This window comes from Triticum dicoccoides, chromosome 6A (genome assembly GCF_002162155.2).
Source record: "Triticum dicoccoides isolate Atlit2015 ecotype Zavitan chromosome 6A, WEW_v2.0, whole genome shotgun sequence".
NCBI lineage: Eukaryota > Viridiplantae > Streptophyta > Magnoliopsida > Poales > Poaceae > Triticum > Triticum dicoccoides.
The window spans coordinates 83,347,178-83,371,869 of NC_041390.1; the positions used below are offsets into that span (position 1 = coordinate 83,347,178).

Below are 24,692 nucleotides of genomic sequence, written 5' to 3' on the forward strand. Positions count from 1 at the left end.
TTACGTTGGACCGACCAAATTGGCGGTCACAGCCACGGTTACATTGTGAGGGAAATCTGATAGCCAGAGCCGTTGCTCGATGCATCTACCTATAGTTGCCAACTCATGGGCAGGATTGTTACAATATCTTGGGCAGTGAACAATGCTCCACTTGTTAAAACTCGTTGGTAGGAGATATCTAGCCTCACTAAAGACAGCACGAAGGTTGGAGCCGTAATGCACCATGGAATTAATGGCTTGAGCAAGTCCAAGACAGTCTGTCTCAAAAATGACATGCCCCATACCATGCTCCTCAGCTAAGTGTATGGCAGGCAACAGCGCAGTTGCTTCAGCGTGCAGAGCTTCACTTATGTGCACAAGCCTTCCAGCAGCAGCGAACAACACCTCACCTGTATGATATCGAGCCACACAGCCCCAACCCGTGGTCTGTTTAGCAACATCAAAAGCACTGTCAATATTGATTTTTAACCTTATCCACCATCGGTTTACTCCATAGAGGTTTGCTCAGAATCTGCGCTTTCTTTGTTTTTGTATAAAAGACACACCATTCAGCAACATGCTTCTCCAAAAGGAAGCAGAACTCCTCAAGTGTAGCTCTCTTTTGCTTATGATTGCCTTTATTCCTCTCCGTCCACCACAGCCACAGAAAGCATATGATTCTCAGCTTCGTGTCCTCTGAAATGGCAAATATGGTGGCGAGGATTTCGCTTGGTGACTGACATTGCAGCCGGTTTAACCGGGACGAATCCAGCTCATACACACGCCAAATCTTCTTGACCTCCTTACATCTGAAAAAAAGATGTCCGCCATCCTCCGGTAATCTATGGTAAAGGACACATCTAGTATTGAGTTCGATCCCAATCCGTTCAATATTCCTCAGCATAGGGTGACTATTATGAGAGACTCTCCACAAAAATTGATACAATTTCCCGGGACATCTAATCTTCCAGAGGTTCTGCCACATTTTTCCATAAGCTGTATCACCGGCGGCGCCCTCACCCTCCTACCTAGGGGTGATGTCTACTACACAACCTTCTTCTTGTAGACGTTGTTGGGCCTCCAAGTGCAGAGGTTTCTAGGACCGTAGCAAATTTCCCTCAACTGGATGACCTAAGGTTTATCAGTCCGTAGGAGGCGTAGGATGAAGATGGTCTCTCTCAAACAACCCTGTAACCAAATAACAAAGAGTCTCTTCTGTCCCCAACACACCCAATACAATGGTAAATTGTATAGGTGCACTAGTTCGACGAAGAGATGGTGATACAAGTGCAATATGGATGATAGATATGGGTATTTGTAATCTGAAAATATAAAAACAGCAAGGTAACTAATGATAAAAGTGAGCACAAACGGTATTACAATGCTAGGAAATAAGGCCTAGGGTTCATACTTTCACTAGTGCAAGTTCTCTCAACAATAATAACATAATTGGATCATATAACTATCCCTCAACATGCAACAAAGAGTCACTCCAAAGTCACTAATAGAGGAGAACAAACGAAGAGATTATGGTAGGGTACGAAACCACCTCAAAGTTATCCTTTCTGATCGATATATTCAAGAGTCCGTAGTAAAATAACATGAAGCTATTCTTTACGTTTTATCTATCATAGAGTTCATACTAGAATAACACCTTAAGACACAAATCAACCAAAACCCTAATGTCACATAGATACTCCAATGTCACCTCAAGTATCCGTGGGTATGATTATACGATATGCATCAAACAATCTCAGATTCATCTATTCAAACCAACACAAAGTACTTGAAAGAGTGCCCCAAAGTTTCTATCAGAGAGTCAAGACGAAAACGTGTGCCAACCCCTATGCATAGGTTCATGGGTGGAACCCGCAAGTCGATCACCAAAACATACATTAATACGTCTCCAACGTATCTATAATTTTTAATTTCTCCATGCTATATTATCTTCTGTTTTGGACATTATTGGGCTTTATTTTTGACTTTTATATTATTTTTGGGACTAACCTGTTAACCGAAGGCCCAGCCCAGAATTGTTGTTTTTGCCTATTTCATAGTTTCACAGAAAAAGAATATGAAACAGAGTCCAAACAGAATGAAACCTTCGGGAACGTGATTTATTAAACGAACAAGATCCAGGAGACTTGGATGCTACGTCAAGCAACCAATAGGGAGGCCACGAGGTAGGGGCGCGCCTACCCCCCAAACGCGCCCCCACCCTCGTGCGCCCCCTGTTGCTCCACCGATGTACTCCTTCCTCCTATATATACCTACATACCCCCAAACAATCAGATACGGAGCCAAAACCCTAATTCCACCGCCGTAACTTTCCGTATCCATGAGATCCCATCTTGGGACCTGTTCCGGAACTCCACCGGAGGGGGCATCGATCACGGAGGGCTTCTACATCAACACCATAGCCTCTCCGATGATGTGTGAGTAGTTTACCTCAGACCTTCGGGTCCATAGTTATTAGCTAGATGGCTTCTTCTCTCTTTTTGGATCTCAATACAATGTTCTCCCCCACTCTCGTGGAGATCTATTCGATGTAATCTTCTTTTTGCAGTGTGTTTGTTGAGCCCGATGAATTGTGGGTTTATGATCAAGTTTATCTATGAACAATATTTGATTCTTCTCTGAATTCTTTTATGTATGATTGGTTATCTTTGCAAGTCTCTTTGAATTATCAGTTTGGTTTGGCCTACTAGATTGATCTTTCTTGCAATGGGAGAAGTGCTTAGCTTTGGGTTCAATCTTGCGGTGTCCTTTCCCAGTGACAGTAGGGGCAGCAAGGCACGTATTGTATTGTTGCCATCGAGGATAACAAGATGTTTTTTTTATCATATTGCATGACTTTATCCCTCTATGTCATTTCATCTTGCTTAAAGCGTTATCCTGTTCTTATGAACTAAATACTCTAGATGCATGCTGGATAGCGGTCGATGTGTGGAGTAATAGTAGTAGATGCAGGCATGAGTCGGTCTACTTGTCTCGGACGTGATGCCTATATACATGATCATACCTAGATATTCTCATAACTATGCTCAATTCTGTCAATTGCTCAACAGTAATTTGTTCACCCACCGTAAAATACTTATGCTCTTGAGAGAAGCCACTAGTGAAACATATGGCCCCCGGGTCTATCTTCCATCATATTAATCTTCCAACACTTAGTTATTTTCATTACCTTTTATTTTACCTTGCATCTTTATCATGAAAATACCAAAAATATTATCTTATCATATCTATCAGATCTCACTCTCGTAAGTGACCGTGTAGGGATTGACAACCCCTCATCGCGTTGGTTGCGATGATTTATTTGTTTTGTGTAGGTGCGAGGGACTCGCGCGTAGCCTCCTACTGGATTGATACCTTGGTTCTCAAAAACTGAGGGAAATACTTACGCTACTTTGCTGCATCATCCTTTCCTCTTCAAGGGAAAACCAACGCAGTGCTCAAGAGGTAGCAAGAAGGATTTCTGGCGCCGTTGCCGGGGAGGTATACGCAAAAGTCAACATACCAAGTACCGATCACAAACCCTTATCTTCCGCATTACATTATTTGCCATTTGCCTCTCATTTTCCTCTCCCCCACTTCACCCTTGCCATTTTATTCGCTCTCTCTCTCTCTCTATCCTCCCTATCTTTCTCTATTAGCCTCTTTTTGCCCGTTCCACGTTTGCTTGTGTGTTGGATTGCTTGCTTGTCACGATGGCTCAAGATAACACTAAATTGTGTGACTTTACCAATACCAAAAACAATGATTTTATTAGCACTCTGATTGCTCCTCTTACCGATGCCGAATCTTGTGAAATTAATGCTGCGTTCCTGAATCTTGTCAAGAAAGATCCGTTTTCCGGCCTTCCTAGTGAAGATGCCGCTACCCATATAAATAGCTTCATTGATTTGTATGATATGCAAAAGAAGAAAGATGTGGACAATGATATTGTTAAATTGAAGCTATTTCCTTTTTCGCTTAGAGATCGTGCTAAAGCTTGGTTTTCGTCTTTGCCTAAAAATAGTATTGATTCTTGGAATAAGTGCAAAGATGCTTTTATCTCTAAGTATTTTCCTCCCGCTAAGATCATCTCTCTTAGAAATGATATTATGAATTTTAAGCAACTTGATCATGAACATGTCGCACAAGCTTGGGAGAGGATGAAATTAATGATACGTAATTGAACAACACATGGTTTGAATTTATGGATGATTATACAAAAATTTTATGCCGGATTGAATTTTGCTTCTGGAAATCTTTTAGATTCGGCCGTGGGAGGCACTTTTATGGAAATCACATTTGGAGAAGCTACTAAACACCTAGATAATATTATGGTTAATTATTCTCAATGGCACACGGAAAGATCTACTAATAAAAAAGTGCATGTGATAGAAGAAATTAATGTTTTGAGTGGAAAGTTGGAAGAACTTATGAAATTATTTGCTACTAAGAGTGTTTCTTTTGATCCTAATGATATGCCTTTGTCTACTTTGATTGAGAATAATAATGAATCTATGGATGTGAATTTTTTTGGTAGAAATAATTTTGGTAACAACACGCATAGAGGAAACTTTAACCCTAGGCCTTATCCTAGTAATTCCTCTAATAATTATGGTAATTCCTACAACAATTCTTATGGAAATTTTAATAAGATTCCCTCTGAATTTGAGATTAGTGTTAAGGAATTTATGAATTCACAAAAGAATTTCAATGCTTTGCTTGAAGAGAAACTTCTTAAAGTTGATGATTTGGCTAGGAACGTTGATAGAATTTCTCTTGATGTTGATTCTTTAAAAGTTAGATCTATTCCACCTAAGCATGATATCAATGAGTCTCTCAAAGCCATGAGAATTTCCATTGATGAGTGCAAAGAAAGAACCGCTAGGATGCGTGCTAAGAAAGATTCCTTTATAAGAGCATGTTCTTCTAGTTTCCATGATAATAAAGATGAAGATCTAAAAGTTATTGATGTGTCCCCTATTAAATATTTGTTTTTCAATATGAATCTTGATAATGGTGGGACTAAATATGATCCACCTTTACCTAGAAGGCGTTCCAAAAATTCGGAGTTTTTAGATCTTGATGCTAAATTTGATAAAAGTGGGTTTGAAGAGATCAGAACTCTAGATGTTAATGAACCTACTATTTGGGATTTCAAGGAATTTAATTATGATAGATGCTCTTTGATAGATTGTATTTCCTTGTTGCAATTCATGCTAAATTCTCCTTATGCTTATAGTCAGAATAAAGCTTTTACCAAACATATCGTTGATGCTTTGATGTAATCTTATGAAGAAAAACTCGAGTTGGCAGTTTCTATCCCTAGAAAACTTTATGATGAGTGGGAACCAACTATTAAAATTAAAATTAAAGATCATGAATGCTATGCTTTGTGTGATTTGGGTGCTAGTGTTTCCACGATTCCAAAGACTTTGTGTGATTTGTTAGGTTTTCCGTGATTTTGATGATTGCTCCTTAAACTTGCACCTTGTGGATTCCAATATTAAGAAACCTATGGGAAGAATTAATGATGTTCTTATTGTTGCAAATAGGAACTATGTGTCCGTAGATTTTATTGTTCTTGACATAGATTGCAATCCTTCATGTCCTATTATTCTTGGTAGACCTTTCCTTAGAACGATTGCTGCAATTATTGATATGAAGGAAGGAAATATTAGATTCCAATTTCTGTTAAGGAAAGGCATGTAACACTTTCCTAGAAAGAAAATTAAATTACCTTATGAATCTATTATGAGAGCCACTTATGGATTGCCTACCAAAGATGGCAATACCTAGCTCTATCCTTGCTTTTTATGCCTAGCTAGGGGTGTTAAACGCTAGCGCTTGTTGGGAGGCAACCCAATTTTATTTCTATTCCTTGCTTTTTGCTCCTGTTTAGTAATAAATAATTTATCTAGCCTCTGTTTTGGTTGTGTTTTTTGTGTTTAATTATTGTTTGTGCCAAGTAGAACTGTTGGGAAGACTTGGGGAAAGTCTTGTTAATCTTGCTGTAAAAAACAGAAACTTTAGTGCTCACGAGAACTGCTGCCATTTTATTTGGAAAGTGCTATTTAGTTAATTATTTTTTAAGATGATTAATATATAAATTCCTCACGTCCAGAAATTTATTTTAGAATTTTTGGGGTTCCATATCTTGCGCTAGCTACATATTACTACAGACTGTTCTGTTTTTGACAGATTCTGTTTTTCATGTGTTGTTTTCTTATTTTGATGAATCTATGGCTAGTAAAATAGTTTATAAACCATAGAGAAGTTGTAATACAGTAGGTTAAACACCAATATAAATAAAGAATGAGTTCATTACAGTACCTTGAAGTGGTATTTTGTTTCCTTTCGCTAGCGGGGCTCACGAGATTTTCTACTTTAAGTTTTGTGTTTTGAAGTTTTCAAGTTTTGGGTAAGGATTTGATGGATTATGGAACAAGGAGTGGCAAGAGCCTAAGCTTGGGGATGCCCATGACACCCCCAAGATAATCGAAGGACACCTAAAAGCCAAAGATTGGGGATGCCTCGGAAGGCATCCACTCTTTCGTCTACTTCTATCGGTAACTTTACTTGGAGCTGTATTTTTATTCACCATATGATATGTGTTTTGCTTGGAGCGTCTTGTATTATTTGAGTCTTTATTTGTTAGTTTTCCACAATCATCCTTGCTGCACACACCTTTTTTGAGAGATACACACATGATTCGGAAATTATTAGAATATTATATGTGCTTCACTTATATCTTTTGAGTTATATAGTTTTGCTCTAGTACTTCACTTATATCTTTTAGAGCACGGTGGTGGATTTGTTTTATAGAAACTATTGATCTCTCATGCTTCACTTAGATTATTTTGAGAGTCTTAAATGGCAAGGTAATTTGCTTAAATAGTCCTAATATGCTAGGTATACAAGATTAGTAAAAACTTTCTTATGAGTGTGTTGAATACTAAGAGAAATTTGATGCTTGGTGATTGTTTTGAGATATAAAGATGGTGATATTAGAGTCATGCTAGTTGAGTAGTTGTGAATTTGAGAGATACTTGTGTTAAAGTTTGTGATTCCCGTAGCATGCACGTATGGTGAACCGTTATGTGATGAAGTCGGAGCATGATTTATTTATTGATTGTCTTCCTTATGAGTGGCGGTCGGGGATGGGCGATGGTATTTTCCTACCAATCTATCCCCCTAGGAGCATGCGCTTAATACTTTGCTTTGATAACTTGTAGATTTTTGCAATAAGTATGTGAGTTCTTTATGACTAATGTTGAGTCCATGGATTATACGCACTCTCACCCTTCCACCATTGCTAGCCTCTCTAATACCGCACACCTTTCGCCGGTATCATACACCCACCATATACCTTTCTCAAAACAGCCACCATACCTACCTATCATGGCATTTCCATAGCCATTCCGAGATATATTGCCATGCAACTTACCATCGTTCCATTTATTTTGACACACTTCATCATTGTCATATTGCTTTGCATGATCATGTAGTTGACATTGTATTTGTGGAAAAGCCACCATTCATAATTCTTTCATACATGTCACTCATGAGTCATTGCATATCCCGGCACACCGCCAGAGGCATTCATATAGAGTCATATCTTGTTCTAAGTATCGAGTTGTAATTCTTGAGTTGTAAGAAAATAAAAGTGTGATGATCATCATTATTAGAGCGTTGCCCAGTGAGGAAAGGATGATGGAGACTATGATTTCCCCACAAGTCGGGATGAGACTCTGGATGAAAAAAAAGAGGCCATAAAAAAGGAGAAAAGGCCCAAATAAAAAAATATGAGAGAAAAAGAGAGAAGGGACAATGCTACTATCCTTTTACCACACTTGTGCTTCAAAGTAGCACCATGATCTTCATGATAGAGAGTCTCCTATGATATTAGTTTCATATACTAGTGGGAATTTTTCATTATAGAACTTGGCTTGCATATTCCAATGATGGGCTTCCTCAAAATGCCCTAGGTCTTCATGAACAAGCGAGTTGGATGCACACCCACTTAGTTTCTTTTTGAGCTTTAATATACTTATAGCTTTAGTGCATCCGTTGCATGGCAATCCTACTCACTCACATTGATATCTATTGATGGGCATCTCCATAGCCCGTTGATACGCCTAGTTGATGTGAGACTATCTTCTCCCTTTTGTCTTCAACACAACAACCATTCTATTCCACCTATAGTGCTATGTCCATGGCTCACGCTCATGTATTGCGTGAAGATTGAAAAAAGTTTGAGAATGTCAAAAGTATGAAACAATTGCTTGGCTTGTCATTGGGGTTGTGCATGATTTAAATACTTTATGTGGTGAAGATAGAGCATAGCCATACTATATGATTTTGTAGGGATAACTTTCTTTGGCCATGTTATTTTGAGGAGACATAATTGCTTAGTTAGTATGCTTGAAGTTTTATTATTTTTATGTCAATATTAAAAATTTGTCTTGAATCTTTCGGTCTGAATATTCATACCACAATTAATAAGAATTACATTGAAATTATGCCTAGTATCATTCCACATCAAATATTCTGTTTTTATCATTTACCTACTCGAGGACGAGCAGGAATTAAGCTTGGGGATGCTTGATACGTCTCCAGCGTATCTATAATTTTTGATTGCTCCATGCTATATTATCTTATGTTTTGGACATTATTGGGCTTTATTATTCACTTTTATATTATTTTTGGGACTAACCTATTAACCGGAGGCCCATCCCAGAATTGTTGTTTTTTGCCTATTTCAGAGTTTCGCAGAAAAAGAATATCAAATGGAGTGCAAATGGGATGAAACCTTCGGGAACATGATTTGTGGAATGAACAAGATCCAAGAGAATTGGACCCTACATCAAGCAACCAACAGGGAGGCCACGAGGTAGGGGGGCGCGCCTACCCCACTAGGCACGCCCTCCACCCTCGTGGGCCCCCTGTTGCTCCACCGACGTACTCCTTCCTCCTATATATACCTACGTACCCCTAAACGATCAGATACGGAGCCAAAACCCTAATTCCACCGCCGTAACTTTTTGTATCCACGAGATCCCATATTGGGGCCTGTTCCGGAGCTCCGCCGGAGGGGGCATTGATCACGGAGGGCTTCTACATCAACACCATATCCTCTCCGATGATGTGTGAGTAGTTTACCTCAGACCTTTGGGTCCATATTTATTAGCTAGATGGAATCTTCTCTCTTTTTGGATCTCAATACAATGTTCTCCCCCTCTCTCGTGGAGATCTATTCGATGTAATCTTCTTTTTGCGGTGTGTTTGTTGAGACCGATGAATTGTGGGTTTATGATCAAGTTTATCTATGAACAATATTTGATTCTTCTCTGAATTCTTTTATGTATGATTGGTTATCTTTGCAAGGCTCTTTGAATTATCAGTTATGTTTGGCCTACTAGATTGATCTTTCTTGCAATGGGACAAGTGCTTAGCTTTGGGTTGAATCTTACGTTGTCCTTTCCCAGTGATAGTAGGGGCAGCAAGGCACGTATTGTATTGTTGCCATCGAGGATAACAAGATGGTTTTTTTATCATATTGCATGAATTTATCCCTCTGCATCATGTCATCTTGCTTAAAGTGTTACTTTGTTCTTATGAACTTAATACTCTAGATGCATGCTGGATAGCTGTCGATGTGTGGAGTAATAGTATTAGATGCAGGCAGGAGTCGGTCTACTTGTCTCGGACGTGATGCCTATATACATGATCATACCTAGATATTCTCATAACTATGCTCAATTCTATCAATTACTCAACAGTAATTTGTTCACCCACCGTAAAATACTTATGCTCTTGAGAGAAGCCACTAGTGAAACCTATGGCCCCCGGGTCTATCTTCCATCATATTAATCTTCCAACACTTAGTTATTTTCATTGCCTTTTATTTTACCTTGTATCTTTATCATAAAAATACCAAAAATATTATCTTATCATATCTATCAGATCTCACTCTCGTAAGTGACCGTGTAGGGATTGACAACCCCTTATCGCGTTGGTTGCGAGGATTTATTTGTTTTGTGTAGGTGCGAGGGACTCGCGCGTAGCCTCCTACCGGATTGATACCTTGGTTCTCAAAAACTGAGGGAAATACTTACGCTACTTTGCTGCATCACCCTTTCCTCTTCAAGGGAAAACCAACGCAGTGCTCAAGAGGTAGCATACATCAAGTGGATCAATAGAATACCCCATTGTCACCACGGGTATCCCACGCAGAAACATACATCAAGTGTTCTCAAATCCTTAAAGACTCAATCTGATAAGATAACTTCAAAGGGAAAACTCAATCCATTACAATAGAGTAGAGGGGGGAGAAAACATCATAAGATCCAACTATAATAGCAAAGCTCACGATACATCAAGATCGTATCATCTCAAGAACACGAAAGAGAGAGAGAGAGATCAAACACATAGCTACTGGTACATACCCTCAGCCCCGAGGGAGAAGTACTCCCTCCTCGTCATGGAGAGCACCGAGATGATGAAGATGGCCACCGGAGAGGGATTCCCCCTCCGGCAGGGTGCCAGAACGGGTCTAGATTGGTTTTCGGTGGCTACGAAGGCTTCTGGCGGCGGAACTCACGATCTATTGTGCTCCCCGAAGCTTTTAGGGTATATGGGTATATATAGGAGGAAGAAGTACGTCGGTGGATCTCCGGGCTGTCCACGAGGTAGGGGGCGCGCCTAGGGGGGGTGGGCAAGTCCCCCACCCTCGTGGGCAGCTCGAGACTCTCCTGGTCCATCTCCGATACTCGGTGGGCTTATTATGGTCCAAAAATAAGTTCAGTGAAGTTTCAGGCGATACTCTAAAACATGGAAAAAAACAGAAACTGGCACTGGGCTCTAGGTTAATAGTTTAGACCCAAAAATCATATAAAATAGCATATAAACGCATATAAAATATCCAAGGTTGATAATATAATAGCATGGAACAATCAAAAATTATAGAAACGTTGAAGACGTATCAGCATCCCCAAGCTTAATTCCTGCTCGTCCTCGAGTAGGTAAATGATAAAAACATAATTTTTGATGTGGAATGCTACCCAACATATTTCTCTATGTAATTCTTCTTTATTTTGGCAAGAATATTCAGATCCATAAGATTCAAGACAAAATTTTAATATTGACATAAAAATAATAATACTTCAAGCATACTAACAAAGTAATCATGTCTTCTCAAAATAACATGGCCAAAGAAAGCTATCCCTATAAAATCATATAGTCTGGCTATGCTCCATCTTCACCACAAAATGTATTTAAATCATGCACAACCCCGATGACAAGCCCAACAATTGTTTCATACTTTTGATGTTCTCAAACTTTTTCAATCTTCATGCAATATATGAGCGTGAGCCATGGATATAGCACTATATGTGGAATAGAAGGGTGGTTGTGGAGAAGACAAAAAGGGAGAAGATAGTCTCACATCAACTAGGCGTATTAATAGGCTATGGAGATGCCCATCAACAGATATCAATGTGAGTGAGTAGGGATTGCCATGCAACGGATTTACTAGAGCTATAAGTGTATGAAAGCTCAAAAAGAAACTAAGTGGGTGTGCATCCAACTCGCTTGCTCACGAAGACCTAGGGCATTTTGAGATAGCCCATCATTGGAATATACAAGCCAAGTTATATAATGAAAGATTCCCACTAGTATATGAAAGTAATAACATAGGAGACTCTCTATCATGAAGATCATGGTGCTACTTTGAAGCACAAGTGTGGTAAAAGGATATCTGCATTGTCCCTTCTCTCTTTTTCTCTCATTTTTTATTTGGGCCTTTTCTCTTTTTTATGGCCTCTTTTTTTAGCCTGGAGTCTCATCCCGACTTGTGGGGGAATCATAGTCTCCATCATCCTTTCCTCACTTGGGACAATGCTCTAAAATGATGATCATCACACTTTTATTTACTTACAACTCAACAATTACAACTCAATACTTAGAACAAAATATGGCTCTTATGTGAATGCCTCCGGCGGTGTACCGGGATGGGCAATGAATCAAGAGTGACATGTATGAAGATTTATGAATGATGCCTTTGCCACAAATACGATGTCAACTACATGATCATGCAAGAGTAAAATATAGCTCCAAGTAAAGTTACCGATGAACAAAGACGAAAGAGGGGATGCCTTCCGGGGCATCCCCAAGCTTAGGCTTTTGGTTGTCCTTGAATATTACCTTGGGGTACTTTCGTGGAATTGTCATGGCAGATGTCCTAGGGTGAGGACTTAATCGTGAGGCCCACGCATCTACGTGGTAGCTTGAGAAGGGTTGAGCGGGACGAGAGACGCGATGTTTTACCCAGGTTCAGCCCCTCACGGTGGAGGTAAAAGCCTACATCCTGCTTCATTGATATTGATGATGATGATCACGGTTACAAGAGTGCTCTATCTCAAGAGCTATTGTCTAAACCTAACTTGTCCAACTTGTGGAACTTGTGAATCTTGTCCCTCTTGGGGTGCCCTGCCCCTCCTTATATATGTTGAAGGGGCGGGTTACATGTGGAGTCCAACTCGGACTTTAACTTTAACTATTCTTACTTCCCTTCCCGGGCTTCTTAACGTCTGCCGGTTTAACATTGTCTGTCGGTTTAACACCAGCCGGTTTACCATTGTCTGTCGGTTTAACACCAGCCGATTTATCATCTGTCTTAGCCATCTGTCTTGACTCTCTGTCTTAATTCTCCGTCGGTTTACCATCCGCCGGTTTACCAAGTCCCAGCCGGTTTACAACTCCAGCCGGGTCATACCGCGGGGTATATCCCCGACATTAGCCCCCAGTTTAATTTGGATTTATCCATGTTAAACTGATCCCGAGCATCTTTAAATCCTTGTCATTTCCTTCTAGAAATTCTGAGTCAATAGACCAGCTTCATAATCAATTTGCTGACATTGGTTTGTCATAGATAAATATTGTGAAGAATAACTCCTTTGACTTTAGCTCCCAATGCTTAACAAAAATATTGGCCTTCGAAATACTCATCTGATCTGTAGCCGGTTTAAGAATGTAGAACTTGCCGGTTTGAGAATGTTAAACTGTGCCGGTTTAAGACTTGAACTTGCTGGTTTATCATTACCGGTTTACAAATATTGATGGCACCAGGTCATAATTGTAGTTAATATCAAGCTTGAAAATATATCTCTTATATGCCTATCACTTGTATCCCCCAAGTCTTAAGAAGGTAGCATAGCAATAGCTTAAGACTTGCTTCAATATGAATGTCACAAGCTTGAAGAAAAATCTAGGTTGTTCATTTCAATCACCAGTCAGAACTGAGTATTCCACATATGTAGCCCCCAAGTGTCGGGTTGTCATGCTCGCAGCAACCTGGGACTTGAAATTGCCTTATTCTTATAAAAACTTCAACCAGTGTAGCCCCCAAGGGCCGGGTTATTATGCAATAATGAGTAGGGACTTTTGTAAATATGATCATGTAAACTTGAGCAGCAATATGTAGCCCCCCAAGGGCCGGCTCAATAAGATAATATTGAGCTGGGACTTGATATATTCTTTAATGAAAATAACATCATATGATGTAACCCCCATCATGGGGCTTGAACCCACGTCCACAAGGTTGAGAGCTTTGTGCTTTACCAACTGAGCAGTGGATCCTTCAATAATAGATGAAAACGTGTGTACCTTGAATTGTTGACAGGAGCAATTGGTAGCCCCCAAGGGCCGACTCATTACGATGTGATGAGTCGGGTCTTGAAATAAGTGAGCCAACAATGATTTTGCATTAGCCCCCAAGTGTCATGGTGCATGCTTTCCGCGACATGAGACTTGTGTATTTGATGTAATCCCAACTTGAATAATGTAGCCCCCAAGTGCCGGGTCGTAAGCCTGCAGTGACTCGGGACTATTCCTTTAATTGTAGAATAAATCCTATCCATTGATAAAATAATAGCCATTGCTCCAAAGCAACTTTGAATACCTCATCTGTTGATAACCATAATAAAAAAATCCAGCCATGTTGGCTATTTAAAAATTTGAATAATATACTCAATGATTTATAAGCGCACGATTCCAATGGCACAATCCAAAAATATATATTGGTGACTTATAGTCTAAAGCCAGACCAGTTTAATAAACACTGGATAATTTATCATCATACTGGCGACTTATAGTCGAAAGCCAGGTCGGGCTAATAAACGCCGGTGATTTATAATCATGCTTTATTCAACCTGCTTCTGCATACAACAAGTTTAAAGTGTCCTGGCGGTTTACCGCCGGGCGGGTCATAATGCCCAACATATAACCCGGGTTTATAACCAAGGCTGCACTTAAGAATAATCAAATATGAAATAGATCATACTTGTGACATTGAATCTCATCGTTGGTTTACCAACTTTTTTTAGTAAGGGTGATAACCCAAATCTTGAGTATGATAACTCCCGTCATATTTTGCCGGTTTGTAATAAAACCGTGTCGGGTTGTAATAAACACCGGATAATTATCCTGGCAACTTATAGTCAACGCCAGACCGGGCTAAGAAAACTCCGGTTTATAATTGAGTTTGTACTAACAACTGGTAGTTGAAAGCTTGTGCCAGGTTAAGAAATACCGGACTGATGAAATTACTTATAGTCTGGCCGGGTCAATGGACGCCGGTTTACCTTAAAACCTTATCAAAGGAGAAGAAACTTTGACAAAAAGCAAATGAAAAAAAACTTGTAGTCGAGGCTTTTCAAGGGCTGCCAGGCCCAAACTCGAGGCTTTTCATGGGCTGTCAGGCCGCTGAGTTAAACCATTTTACAAAGCCTTTTAAGATGGGCCTCCAACTAACTAATCGTCGTTTTAACTTTGACAAGTTCAGGGTCTGTATAAGAGTAACTTGTCAAACGTTCGGCGGGTCATGCCAGGATTTCCTGGATAGGAGTGGCTTACTTGATGAAGGCAGGTTAACCCGGGGTTTTAGGTGAATACACCAGGCTTCCAAGCCGTGGGTCGATACCCAATTACAAGGGTCCTTTCAAACTCTTTGTTACTTTACACAAAGAGCCCCCAAGTAACTTTGTGAGCTGTGCTCAATGGGTGCCTATGTTTGAGTTGTGCGTAGCAACAAGACTCTCTTTGGCCCCTTGGGTGTGAAGCTCCCAAGCTTTGTTGTGGCGTGATAGCCGGATTAATGGACAGGACTCCGCTTTGCAAGAAGAAGCTCCCATGTGATATATTTCTGAGCTTTGCTCGCCGGGTGCCTATGTTTGAGTTGTGGTGTGCAACAAACTCTCTTTGGCCCCTGATGATAATATTGTCTTGATAGCTGCATCAAGAGGGTAGTAACGCCATGTTCTCTTTGGTGAATACACCTATGTTTGAACAGGAAGCCCTCAAGTAATCATATGAAGATGAGCCCATAAGGCAGAACACCCATGTTTGAACCGCGCGTCAGGGCAACAGGTCCTCTTGGGCAACCTTTAACTTTTTGCAAGAGATAAATTTTTTTTGAACCAGTATTTTGAACCGGCTATCGAGAGCTTCAAAGCTTTGTGGGAGACAGCTTTCCCTTGAACTGGATTTTAAATCGGATTCCTTTTTAAACCGAAAATTGACGGCCTTTAAATGTTCACCAATATGACGATTTAGGGACCTGATATGTTAGGCCAGTAATTATCCCCCACGGAGTTGATGATCACCACGGTGAAATTGAAATTAATCACGGGCAAGTCAGTCGCGGGAGCAGATTGGTGAACCAGCCACGACGTTGTAAACCGGTGTCGGTGTGGACGGGCCAACCAATCGCAGGCGCAGTCCCATCAAGTTGATGTAGATCAAGCTACACGGGCGGTGGCTTACGCATACCCGTGTAATGTGGCACGGACTAATGCCAGTCGAAATATTGCTAGCACATGCTCCGTACCCGTGGTATGAACCATGTTTGTCGTGCATAATCGTCCTAAAAACAACAAATATTGCAAGACCGAGTAATTGTTTTCAAAAGAAAACAAAATATATCAATTAAAAATTGAATGGATGGATTTCACCTGATTTATTCAGATGATGAATGATCAGTGTATATCATCCGATATTTTTTCGCTGGATGAACGCAGATGTTTGACAATCTTCCTTTGTCCTTTTTATAATGACTGTAGCCGCAGTCTTTACGTGGAAGGTTGAATGGTGTACGTGCCTAGTTAACTCCAAACCCAGGATCAAATCTTTGTATATACCTCTATTGACTTGTCAATCCTGCTTCCATTAACTGATCCGGGATGTTGGTCAAAAACACCTTATCAGCCGGTCTTCCATCAACCGGATTACTGCTAGTACCACTGATGTTTCTTTAAACTTGTCAACACATGTTGCAGAGGCGAAGGCAGGATCGCGCCGGTTTTTTCTCACATCACATCTTCTTTCCTGGTTCATATATCCCGTTCACTGCTGAAAAACTATCAGCACACTGATACTCCCTCCGTTCTAAAATAGATGACTCAACTTTGTACTAACTTTAGTATAAAGTTAAGTCATCTATTACGAAACGGAGGGAGTACGTCGCAACACGCAATAGCAGAGGCAACCGGACCGGCTCGGGGTGAAGTGACGAAGGTGCAGGGCGGGTCAGAGCAACTCCGGCGGTTCGTCAAGCAACGCCGCAGGGCCGCCGTGGTCGCACCGAGGCGGGGCACTGATCCGAGGCCGTTTCTTCAATGCGCGACCCCAGCGCAGAGGCGGATTAAAGTAACTCCGGCGGTTCGTCAAGGGACAGGTGTGAAGCGAGCACGCGACCGCCCGTGGAGCCGGCCATGACGGAGGCGGCGCGGGGCGCACCGGTAGAGGCCGAAGCCGGCGACGGTAGTTCGGAGGTGCGGAGGCGGCGCATTGGCGAGGTGGCGGTTTGAAGCGGTTACGCCGGTTCAACCGAGTCCGTCCGAGGTGAATACGGCAGCTCGGAGGCGGCGGCACTCAACAAAACGGCGACTTTATAGGCGGTGACTATGGTCGGGGCGCTCTACGGCGTGCCAACCTGGTGGCGGTTTGAAGAGGAGCACGACTGGTCGGGGTGTGTTCATTGACTCGGCGGTGGCGGCGGGCCGTGACACAGAGGCGACAGTAACGACGGAAGCGGTCTGGCCCCCTCGAGGTGAGGCGGCGACTGGTGGTGGTTGGCGATGTCCCGATAGTGAGGCGCGGCTCAGAGGCGACAAGAGCAGTCCCGCGAGGGCAGCTTGGAGTCGGCCGGCGGGGCATCTCACAGTGAACGGGCGAGGCGGTGGCTAGTGGGGTCAAGACCGCTCAGCCAGGGCGGCTCAACCCGACTGTGACGGTGACTTGAAGGCGAAACCCGCGGCAGCGGTTCGTGTCAGAGCGATGGCTTAACGGGCTGCTCAACAAGGGTGAGACGGTTGCGGAAGTGTAAGGCACCGGGAGGCTCTCTAGTGGCTGGTATGAACGAAACCGGCGAGGCGCGACAAAGCTCGAGGCAGAGGCGAGTCGACCCGAAGGCAAATGGCGGTTCAACGCAGATCAGCGGCTCTCTGACAGCAAGCTGCTCAACCGGGCTGGCTCAGTGCAGCCTCAGCGGCGGCATCGTGAGGTGGAGGCAGGCAACATGGTGACTCACCCACGGCGACTTCTAGATATAGGCTGGAGCACGCGGGGTGGCCCTCTGCGGGCGGCGAAGGAAGACACGGCGAGGCATGGGCGGCTCATCATAGAGGCAAGGTTCAGACCACAGCCTGATTCAGCTCGCAGTGGCCCAGATCTGCCGACTTGGAGGTAGGGGACGAGCTGAGGCGACTTGAAAGCGGAGACGGTGCCATAGAGCCGGGGCAATTCGAGCATGGAGGTGGCTCACGAGGCGACGCAAGGCGATTCAAGGTCGTAGCAACCCAGAGGAGACCGAGTCAGCAAAGGCGGAGCGGTCTCGACAAGACCGCAGTAGTAACTCAGATTCGGTGAGACTTGGCGGGTTTGACTCCCCGTCCGGGTCGTAGTCTTCTTGTCTTCTCATCTTTCATATTACAGCTAGCAACAATGGTGACGGCAGTTCGAAGTTGAGACCACGGCAATCGGCCAAGCCGGCAACAACCGTGAAAGCTGGACCAGCGCGGGCGACTCAACCCTGTTATAGTCGAGGCAAGACGAACCGTGGCGGCAGAGTGAGGCCGGAGATGCGGCGGCTCTCGGTGCGAGGCGGGTTAGGCAGGCGGCGGCTCGGCCCTGCCGCGGCTGAGGGGAAACTGCTCACGGTGCAGTCGGAGAGGTGCCGGCGAGTACAAGGGCGCGATGGTGACGACCGGCCCGGAGGCGACGGGAGACCGGAGCGGCTCAGCAGAGGCGAACGTCTCAAGGCAAGGACGCGGGCGTAGACGACGGACGAAGCACTCGGTCGCCGGCCCATGACGTCGACGCTGCCACCGTCAAGACTCAAGAGGCGCCGGCGAAGCGGCGAGTTGAGGTAGGACAGCAGGGCGATTCAGTAGTTCGGGTCGTCAACGGGGCGAGTCTTCCGAGGAGTCCGAGCCCGCAGACAATCCGCTCCCGGGTCGTGCAACGATGCGTTGATCCACCTGATGTATCTGATGGCTTGATTGCGACTTGGCTTTGCTCGTTTTGGTGTTTTTTGGCAATTCTCATGGAGAGCCGGCGTGGCACCGGCGGTTCACGGTGGAAGCGATTCTGATGATCTTGCCAACTGACCGGATAATACTCCATTAATCCATAATTTCTGATTTTGATCAAAGCTGATGTAAATCCTTTCAAAACTTCCTTGGGAAATTTGCGAACTTCTTGAAACCCTAGTTAAGATCCCTCCAAGAACTCAACACCATCGTGCGCTAGCCCCACAGTGGGCACCAACTGTCGTGGAATTGTCACGGCAGATGTCCTAGGATGAGGACTTAATCGTGAGGCCCACGCATCTACGTGGTAGCTTGAGAGGGATTGAGCGGGACGAGAGACGCGATGTTTTACCCAGGTTCGGCCCCTCACGGTGGAGGTAAAAGCCTACATCCTGCTTCATTGATATTGATGATGATGATCACGGTTACAAGAGTGCTCTATCTCGAGAGCTATTGTCTAAACCTAACTTGTCCAACTTGTGGAACTTGTGAATCTTGTCCCTCTTGGGGAGCCCTGCCCCTCCTTATATATATTGAAGGGGCGGGTTACATGTGGAGTCCAACTCGGACTATAACTTAAACTATTCTGACTTCCCTTCCTGGGCTTCTTAACATCTGCCGGTTTAACACTGTCTGCCGGTTTAACATTGTCTGCCGGTTTAACACCAGCCGGTTTACCATTGTCTGCCGGTTTAACACCAGCCGGTTTATCGTCTGTCTTAGCCATCTGTCTTGACTCTCTGTCTTAATTCTCCGCCGGTTTACCATCCGCCAGTTTACCAAGTCCCAGCCGGTTTACAACTCCAGCCGGGTCATACCGCAGGGTATATCCCCGACAGGTACCTTGGGCATCCCCAAGATTAGGCTCTTGCCACTCCTTGTTCCATAATCCATCGAATCTTTACCCCAAACTTGAAAACTTCACAACACAAAACTTAACAGAAAACTCGTAAGCTCCGTTTGTATAAAAAAATAAATCACCACTTAGGTACTGTTGTGAACTCATTCTAAATTCATATTGGTGTAATATCTACTGTATTCCAACTCATCTATGGTTCATACCCTCCGATACTACTCATAGATTCATCAAAATAAGCAAACAACACATAGAAAAACAGATGTGAAAAACAGAACAGTCTGTAGTAATATGGATCAAACGTATACTCGTGGAACTCATAAGATTCTAAAATAAATTGTTGGACCTGAGGAATTTGTCTATTAATTCTCCGCAAAAAGAATTAACTTAATAGCACTCTCCAGTAAAAAATGGCAGCAATTCTCGTGAGTGCTAAAGTTTCTGTTTTTTACAGCAAGATCAACAAGACTTCCCCCAAGTCTTTCCAAAGGTTCTACTTAACACAAACACTAATTAAAACATAAAACCACATCTAACCAGAGGCTAGATAGATTATTTATCACTAAACAGGAGCAAAAAGCAAGGGACAAAAATAAAATTGGGCTGCCTCCCAACAAGCGCCATCGTTTAACGCCCCAGATAGGCATGATGATTTCAATGATGCTCACATAAAAGATAAGAATTGTAACATAAAGAGAGCATCATGAAGAACATGACTAGAAAATTTACGTCTAACCAACTTCCTATGCATAAGGATTTTGTGAGCAAACAACTTATAGGAACAATAATCAACTAGCATAGGAAGGCAAAACAAGCATAACTTTAAAACTTTAAGCACATAGAGAGGAAACTTGATATTATTGCAATTACTACAAGCATATGTTCCTCCCTCATAATAATTTTCAGTAGCATCATGAAAGAATTCAACAATATAACTATCACATAAAGCATTCTTTTCATGATCTACAAGCATATAATTTTATTACTCTCCACATAAGCAAATTTATTGTCATGGGTAATAGTGGGAGCAAACTCAACAAAATAACTATCATGTGAGGCATAATCCAATTAAAAACTAAAATCATGATGACAAGTTTCATGGATATCATTATTCTTTATAGCATACAAGTCATCACAATAATCATCATAGATAGAAACTTTGTTCTCGTAATCAATTGGAACCTCTTCTGAAACAGTGGATTCATCACAAAATAAAGTCATGACCTCTCCAAATCCACTTTCATCAATATAAGCATCATAAATAGGAGGCATGCTTTCATCATAATAAATTTTCTCATCAAAACTTGGGGGACAAAAATATCATCTTCATCAAACATAGCTTCCCCAAGCTTGTGGCTTTGCATATCATTAGCATCACGGATATTCAAAGAATTAATACTAACAACATTGCAATCATGCTCATCATTCAAAGATTTAGTGCCAAACATTCTAATGCATTCTTCTTCTAACACTTTGGCACAATTTTCCTTTCCATCATACTCACGAAAGATATTAAGAAGATGAAGCGTATGAGACAAACTCAATTCCATTTTTTAGTTTTCTTTTATAAACTAAACTAGTGCTAAAACAAGAAACAAAAAGATTCAATTGCAAGATCTCAAGATATACCTTCAAGCGCTAACCTCCCCAGCAACAGCGCCAGAAAAGAGCTTGATGTCTACTACACAACCTTCTTCTTGTAGACGTTGTTGGGCCTCCAAGTGCAGAGGTTTGTAGGACAATATCTAATTTCCCTCAAGTGGATGACCTAAGGTTTATCAATCCGTAGGATGCGTGGGATGAAGATGGTCTCTCTCAAACAACCCTACAACCAAATAACAAAGAGTCTCTTGTGTCCCCAACACACCCAATACAATGGTAAATTGTATAGGTGCACTAGTTCGGCGAAGAGATGGTGATACAAGTGCAATATGGGTGATAGATATGGATATTTGTAATCTGAAAATATAAGAACAGCAAGGTAACTAATGATAAAAGTGAGCACAAACGGTATTGCAATGCTAGGAAATAAGGCCTAGGGTTCATACTTTCACTAGTGCAAGTTCTCTCAACAATAATAACATAATTGGATCATATAACTATCCCTCAACATGAAACAAAGAGTCACTCCAAAGTCACTAATAGCAGAGAACAAACGAAGAGATTATGGTAGGGTACGAAACCACCTCAAAGTTATCCTTTCTGATCGATCTCTTCAAGAGTTCGTAGTAAAATAACATGAAGCTATTCTTTCCATTCGATCTATCATAGAGTTCGTACTAGAATAACACCTTAATACACAAATCAACCAAAACCCTAATGTCACCTAGATACTCCAATGTCACCTCAAGTATCCATGGGTATGATTATACGATATGCATCACACAATCTCAGATTCATCTATTCAAACCAACACAAAGTACTTCAAAGAGTGCCCCAAAGTTTCTACAGGAGAGTCAAGACAAAAACGTGTGCCAACCCCTATGTAGAGGTTCATGGGCGGAACCCGCAAGTTGATCACCAAAACATACATCAAGTAGATCAATAGAATACCCCATTGTCACCACGGGTATCCCACGCAAGACATATATCAAGTGTTCTCAAATCCTTAAAGACTCAATCCGATAAGATAACTTCAAAGGGAAAACTCAATCCATTACAAGAGAGTAGAGGGGGGAGAAAACATCATAAGATCCAACTATAATAGCAAAGCTCGCGATACATCAAGATCATATCACCTCAAGAACATGAGAGAGAAATCAAATACATAGCTACTGGTACATACCCTCAGCCCTGAGGGAGAACTACTCCCTCCTCGTCATGGAGAGCACTGGGATGATGAAGATGGCCACCGAAGATGGATTCCCCCTCCGACAGGGTGCCGGAACGGGTCTAGATTGGCTTTTGGTGGCTACGGAGGCTTCTGGCGGCAGAACTTCTGATCTATTGTGCTCCCTGAAGTTTTTAGGGTATATGGGTATATATAGGAGGAAGAAGTACGTCGGTGGATCTCCGGGTTGTCCACGAGGCAGGGGGGCGCGCCCCCACCCTCATGGGCAGCCCGGGACTCTCCTGGTCCATCTTCGATACTCCGTGGGCTTCTTCTGGTCCAAAAATAAGTTCCGTTAAGTTTCAGGTCAATTGGACTCCGTCTGATTTTCCTTTTCTACGATACTCTAAAACAAGGAAAAAACATAAACTGGCACTGGGCTCTAGGTTAATAGGTTAGACCCAAAAATCATATAAAATAGCATATAAATGCATACAAAACATCCAAGGTTGATAATATAATAGCATGGAACAATCAAAAATTATAGATACGTTGGAGACGTATCAAGGGGCCATCCGTTTCTTCAGGTCAAGGTGAACTCTGTACGCAGACCTCACTGAAAATAAGCCCTTGCTATCGAATTGCCAAGCCAAGAAGTCCTCATGTTGCTCAAAAATTGGAATCTTTAGTATTATACCAGTCTCTTCCGGATTGAACGTTTGTCTAACCAGTAGCTCATCCCATGAGTGTGTATATGGGTCGATAAGCTCTGAGATTTTAGTCAGGATGGTATTGCGATGGGGAGACCCTCGGAACCGAACAACGCCAGTAGGGAGCAAGGGGTCCTGCCAGATCCGGATATGCTCACCCGAACGCACCCTCCACACCATCCCCTCCTTCACGACGGACACCCCTTGAAGGATGCTCTGCCAAACATAACTGATGCCCGGGGTCGCTGTAGCTGCAAAAATGTCGCCGTATGGGTAGTATTTAGCACGTAGAACACGAGCATAGAGCGAGTCCGGTGCCTGGATCAGCCTCCAAACTTGGCGAGACAACATTGCAGTATTGAATGCGTGTAGATCCCTAAACCCAAGCCTTCCCTGTTCCTTCGGATGGGTCATCTTCTCCCAGCCAACCCAGTGATGTTTATGCTCATCTCTTGGTTATCCCACCAAAAACGGCAGATCATGTGGCTAATACTCTCACACAAGGACTTTGCCAGATCAAAACAGGCCATGGCATAGGCTGGAATTGCTTGGGCAACCGTTTTTATTAGGTTTCCTTACCCTCCTTTGACAGAATCTTGATTTTATAACCCTGAAGTAGGTCCCGGATTCTATCTCGGAGGTATTCAAAAGCAGGCCTGACGAGCCTTGCCCACATAGCGAGGCAGCCCCAAATACTTGCCCTGTTGACCTTCGTTCTGTAGGCCGAGAAGATGCAGTAAGGTTTGTTTCCTAAGCTGCGGCGTGTTCTTGCAGAAGAGCACGGAGACTTTTCCCGATTAATAATTTGGCCCGACCCCTTCTCATATACTTCAAGAATTTCATTCAGTATGGACACACTCTCCTCGGTGGCCTCCAACAACAGCAAGAAATCATCAGCGAAAAGCAGGTGCGTGACGGTAGGGGCCTCAGGTGCTACTTTGATGCCTCTAATCGAACCCATGGATTCTTCATGATCAAGCAAAGCGGAGAAACCCTCAACACAAATAAGTATGGAGAAATTGGGTCTCCCTGCCTCAAACCTTGTCCTAGAATAACTGTCTCAGTACAAGACCCATTTACCTTAAATCTGTAGCGTACGGTATGCATACACTTGCTGATTTGTTCCACAAAGGCATTATCAGAACCCAACCGTGCCATGATCTTCTCCATAAAATCCCAGTTCACCCTGTCGTAGGCCTTACTCATATCAAGTTTGAGTGCCGCATAGCTAGTGGCTCCAGTTCTCTTTCTCTTCAAAAAGTGTATCATCTCATAAGCCAAAATAGTGTTATCGAAAATGAGCCTGCCGGGCACGAACGCACTCTGGTTTGGTGATATGATATCTCCCAGTATGCACTTCAGTCTGTTGGCCAAAACCTTGGACACGAGCTTATACACAACATTACAGAGGCTAATAGGGCGTAGATCCTTCAATCTTTTTGGGTTTTGGACATTTGGGATAAGCACCACAAGGGTGTCGTTCCATCCCTCCGGAATACTGCCGCCTCGTAATACTTGTAAAACCTCGCGCACAAAAACATCATCACCAATGAGCTGCCAATAGTGCTTATAGAAGATCGTTGGTAAGCTATCAACGCCCGGTGCTTTGAGATCACCAATGTTATCTAGAGCCTTCTTAACCTCCGCTGCAGTAAAATCCGCCGTTAAGTACTCGTTCATTTGGGCAGAGACTTTTGGTGCTATGTTATTTTGAATTACCGCAGCATCAGCGCCTGCCATGGGGGTAAATAAGCTAGAAAAATAATTAGTAATGAGGGCCTTCAAGCCCTCCTCCC

The 24,692-nt window shown here is 42.7% G+C and overlaps 1 pseudogene; it reads right to left on the minus strand.

The window, feature by feature from the left end:
* LOC119315686 lies at positions 1-24,636 on the minus strand (annotated as a pseudogene).
* Between the last annotated feature and the right edge of the window lie 56 nt (positions 24,637-24,692).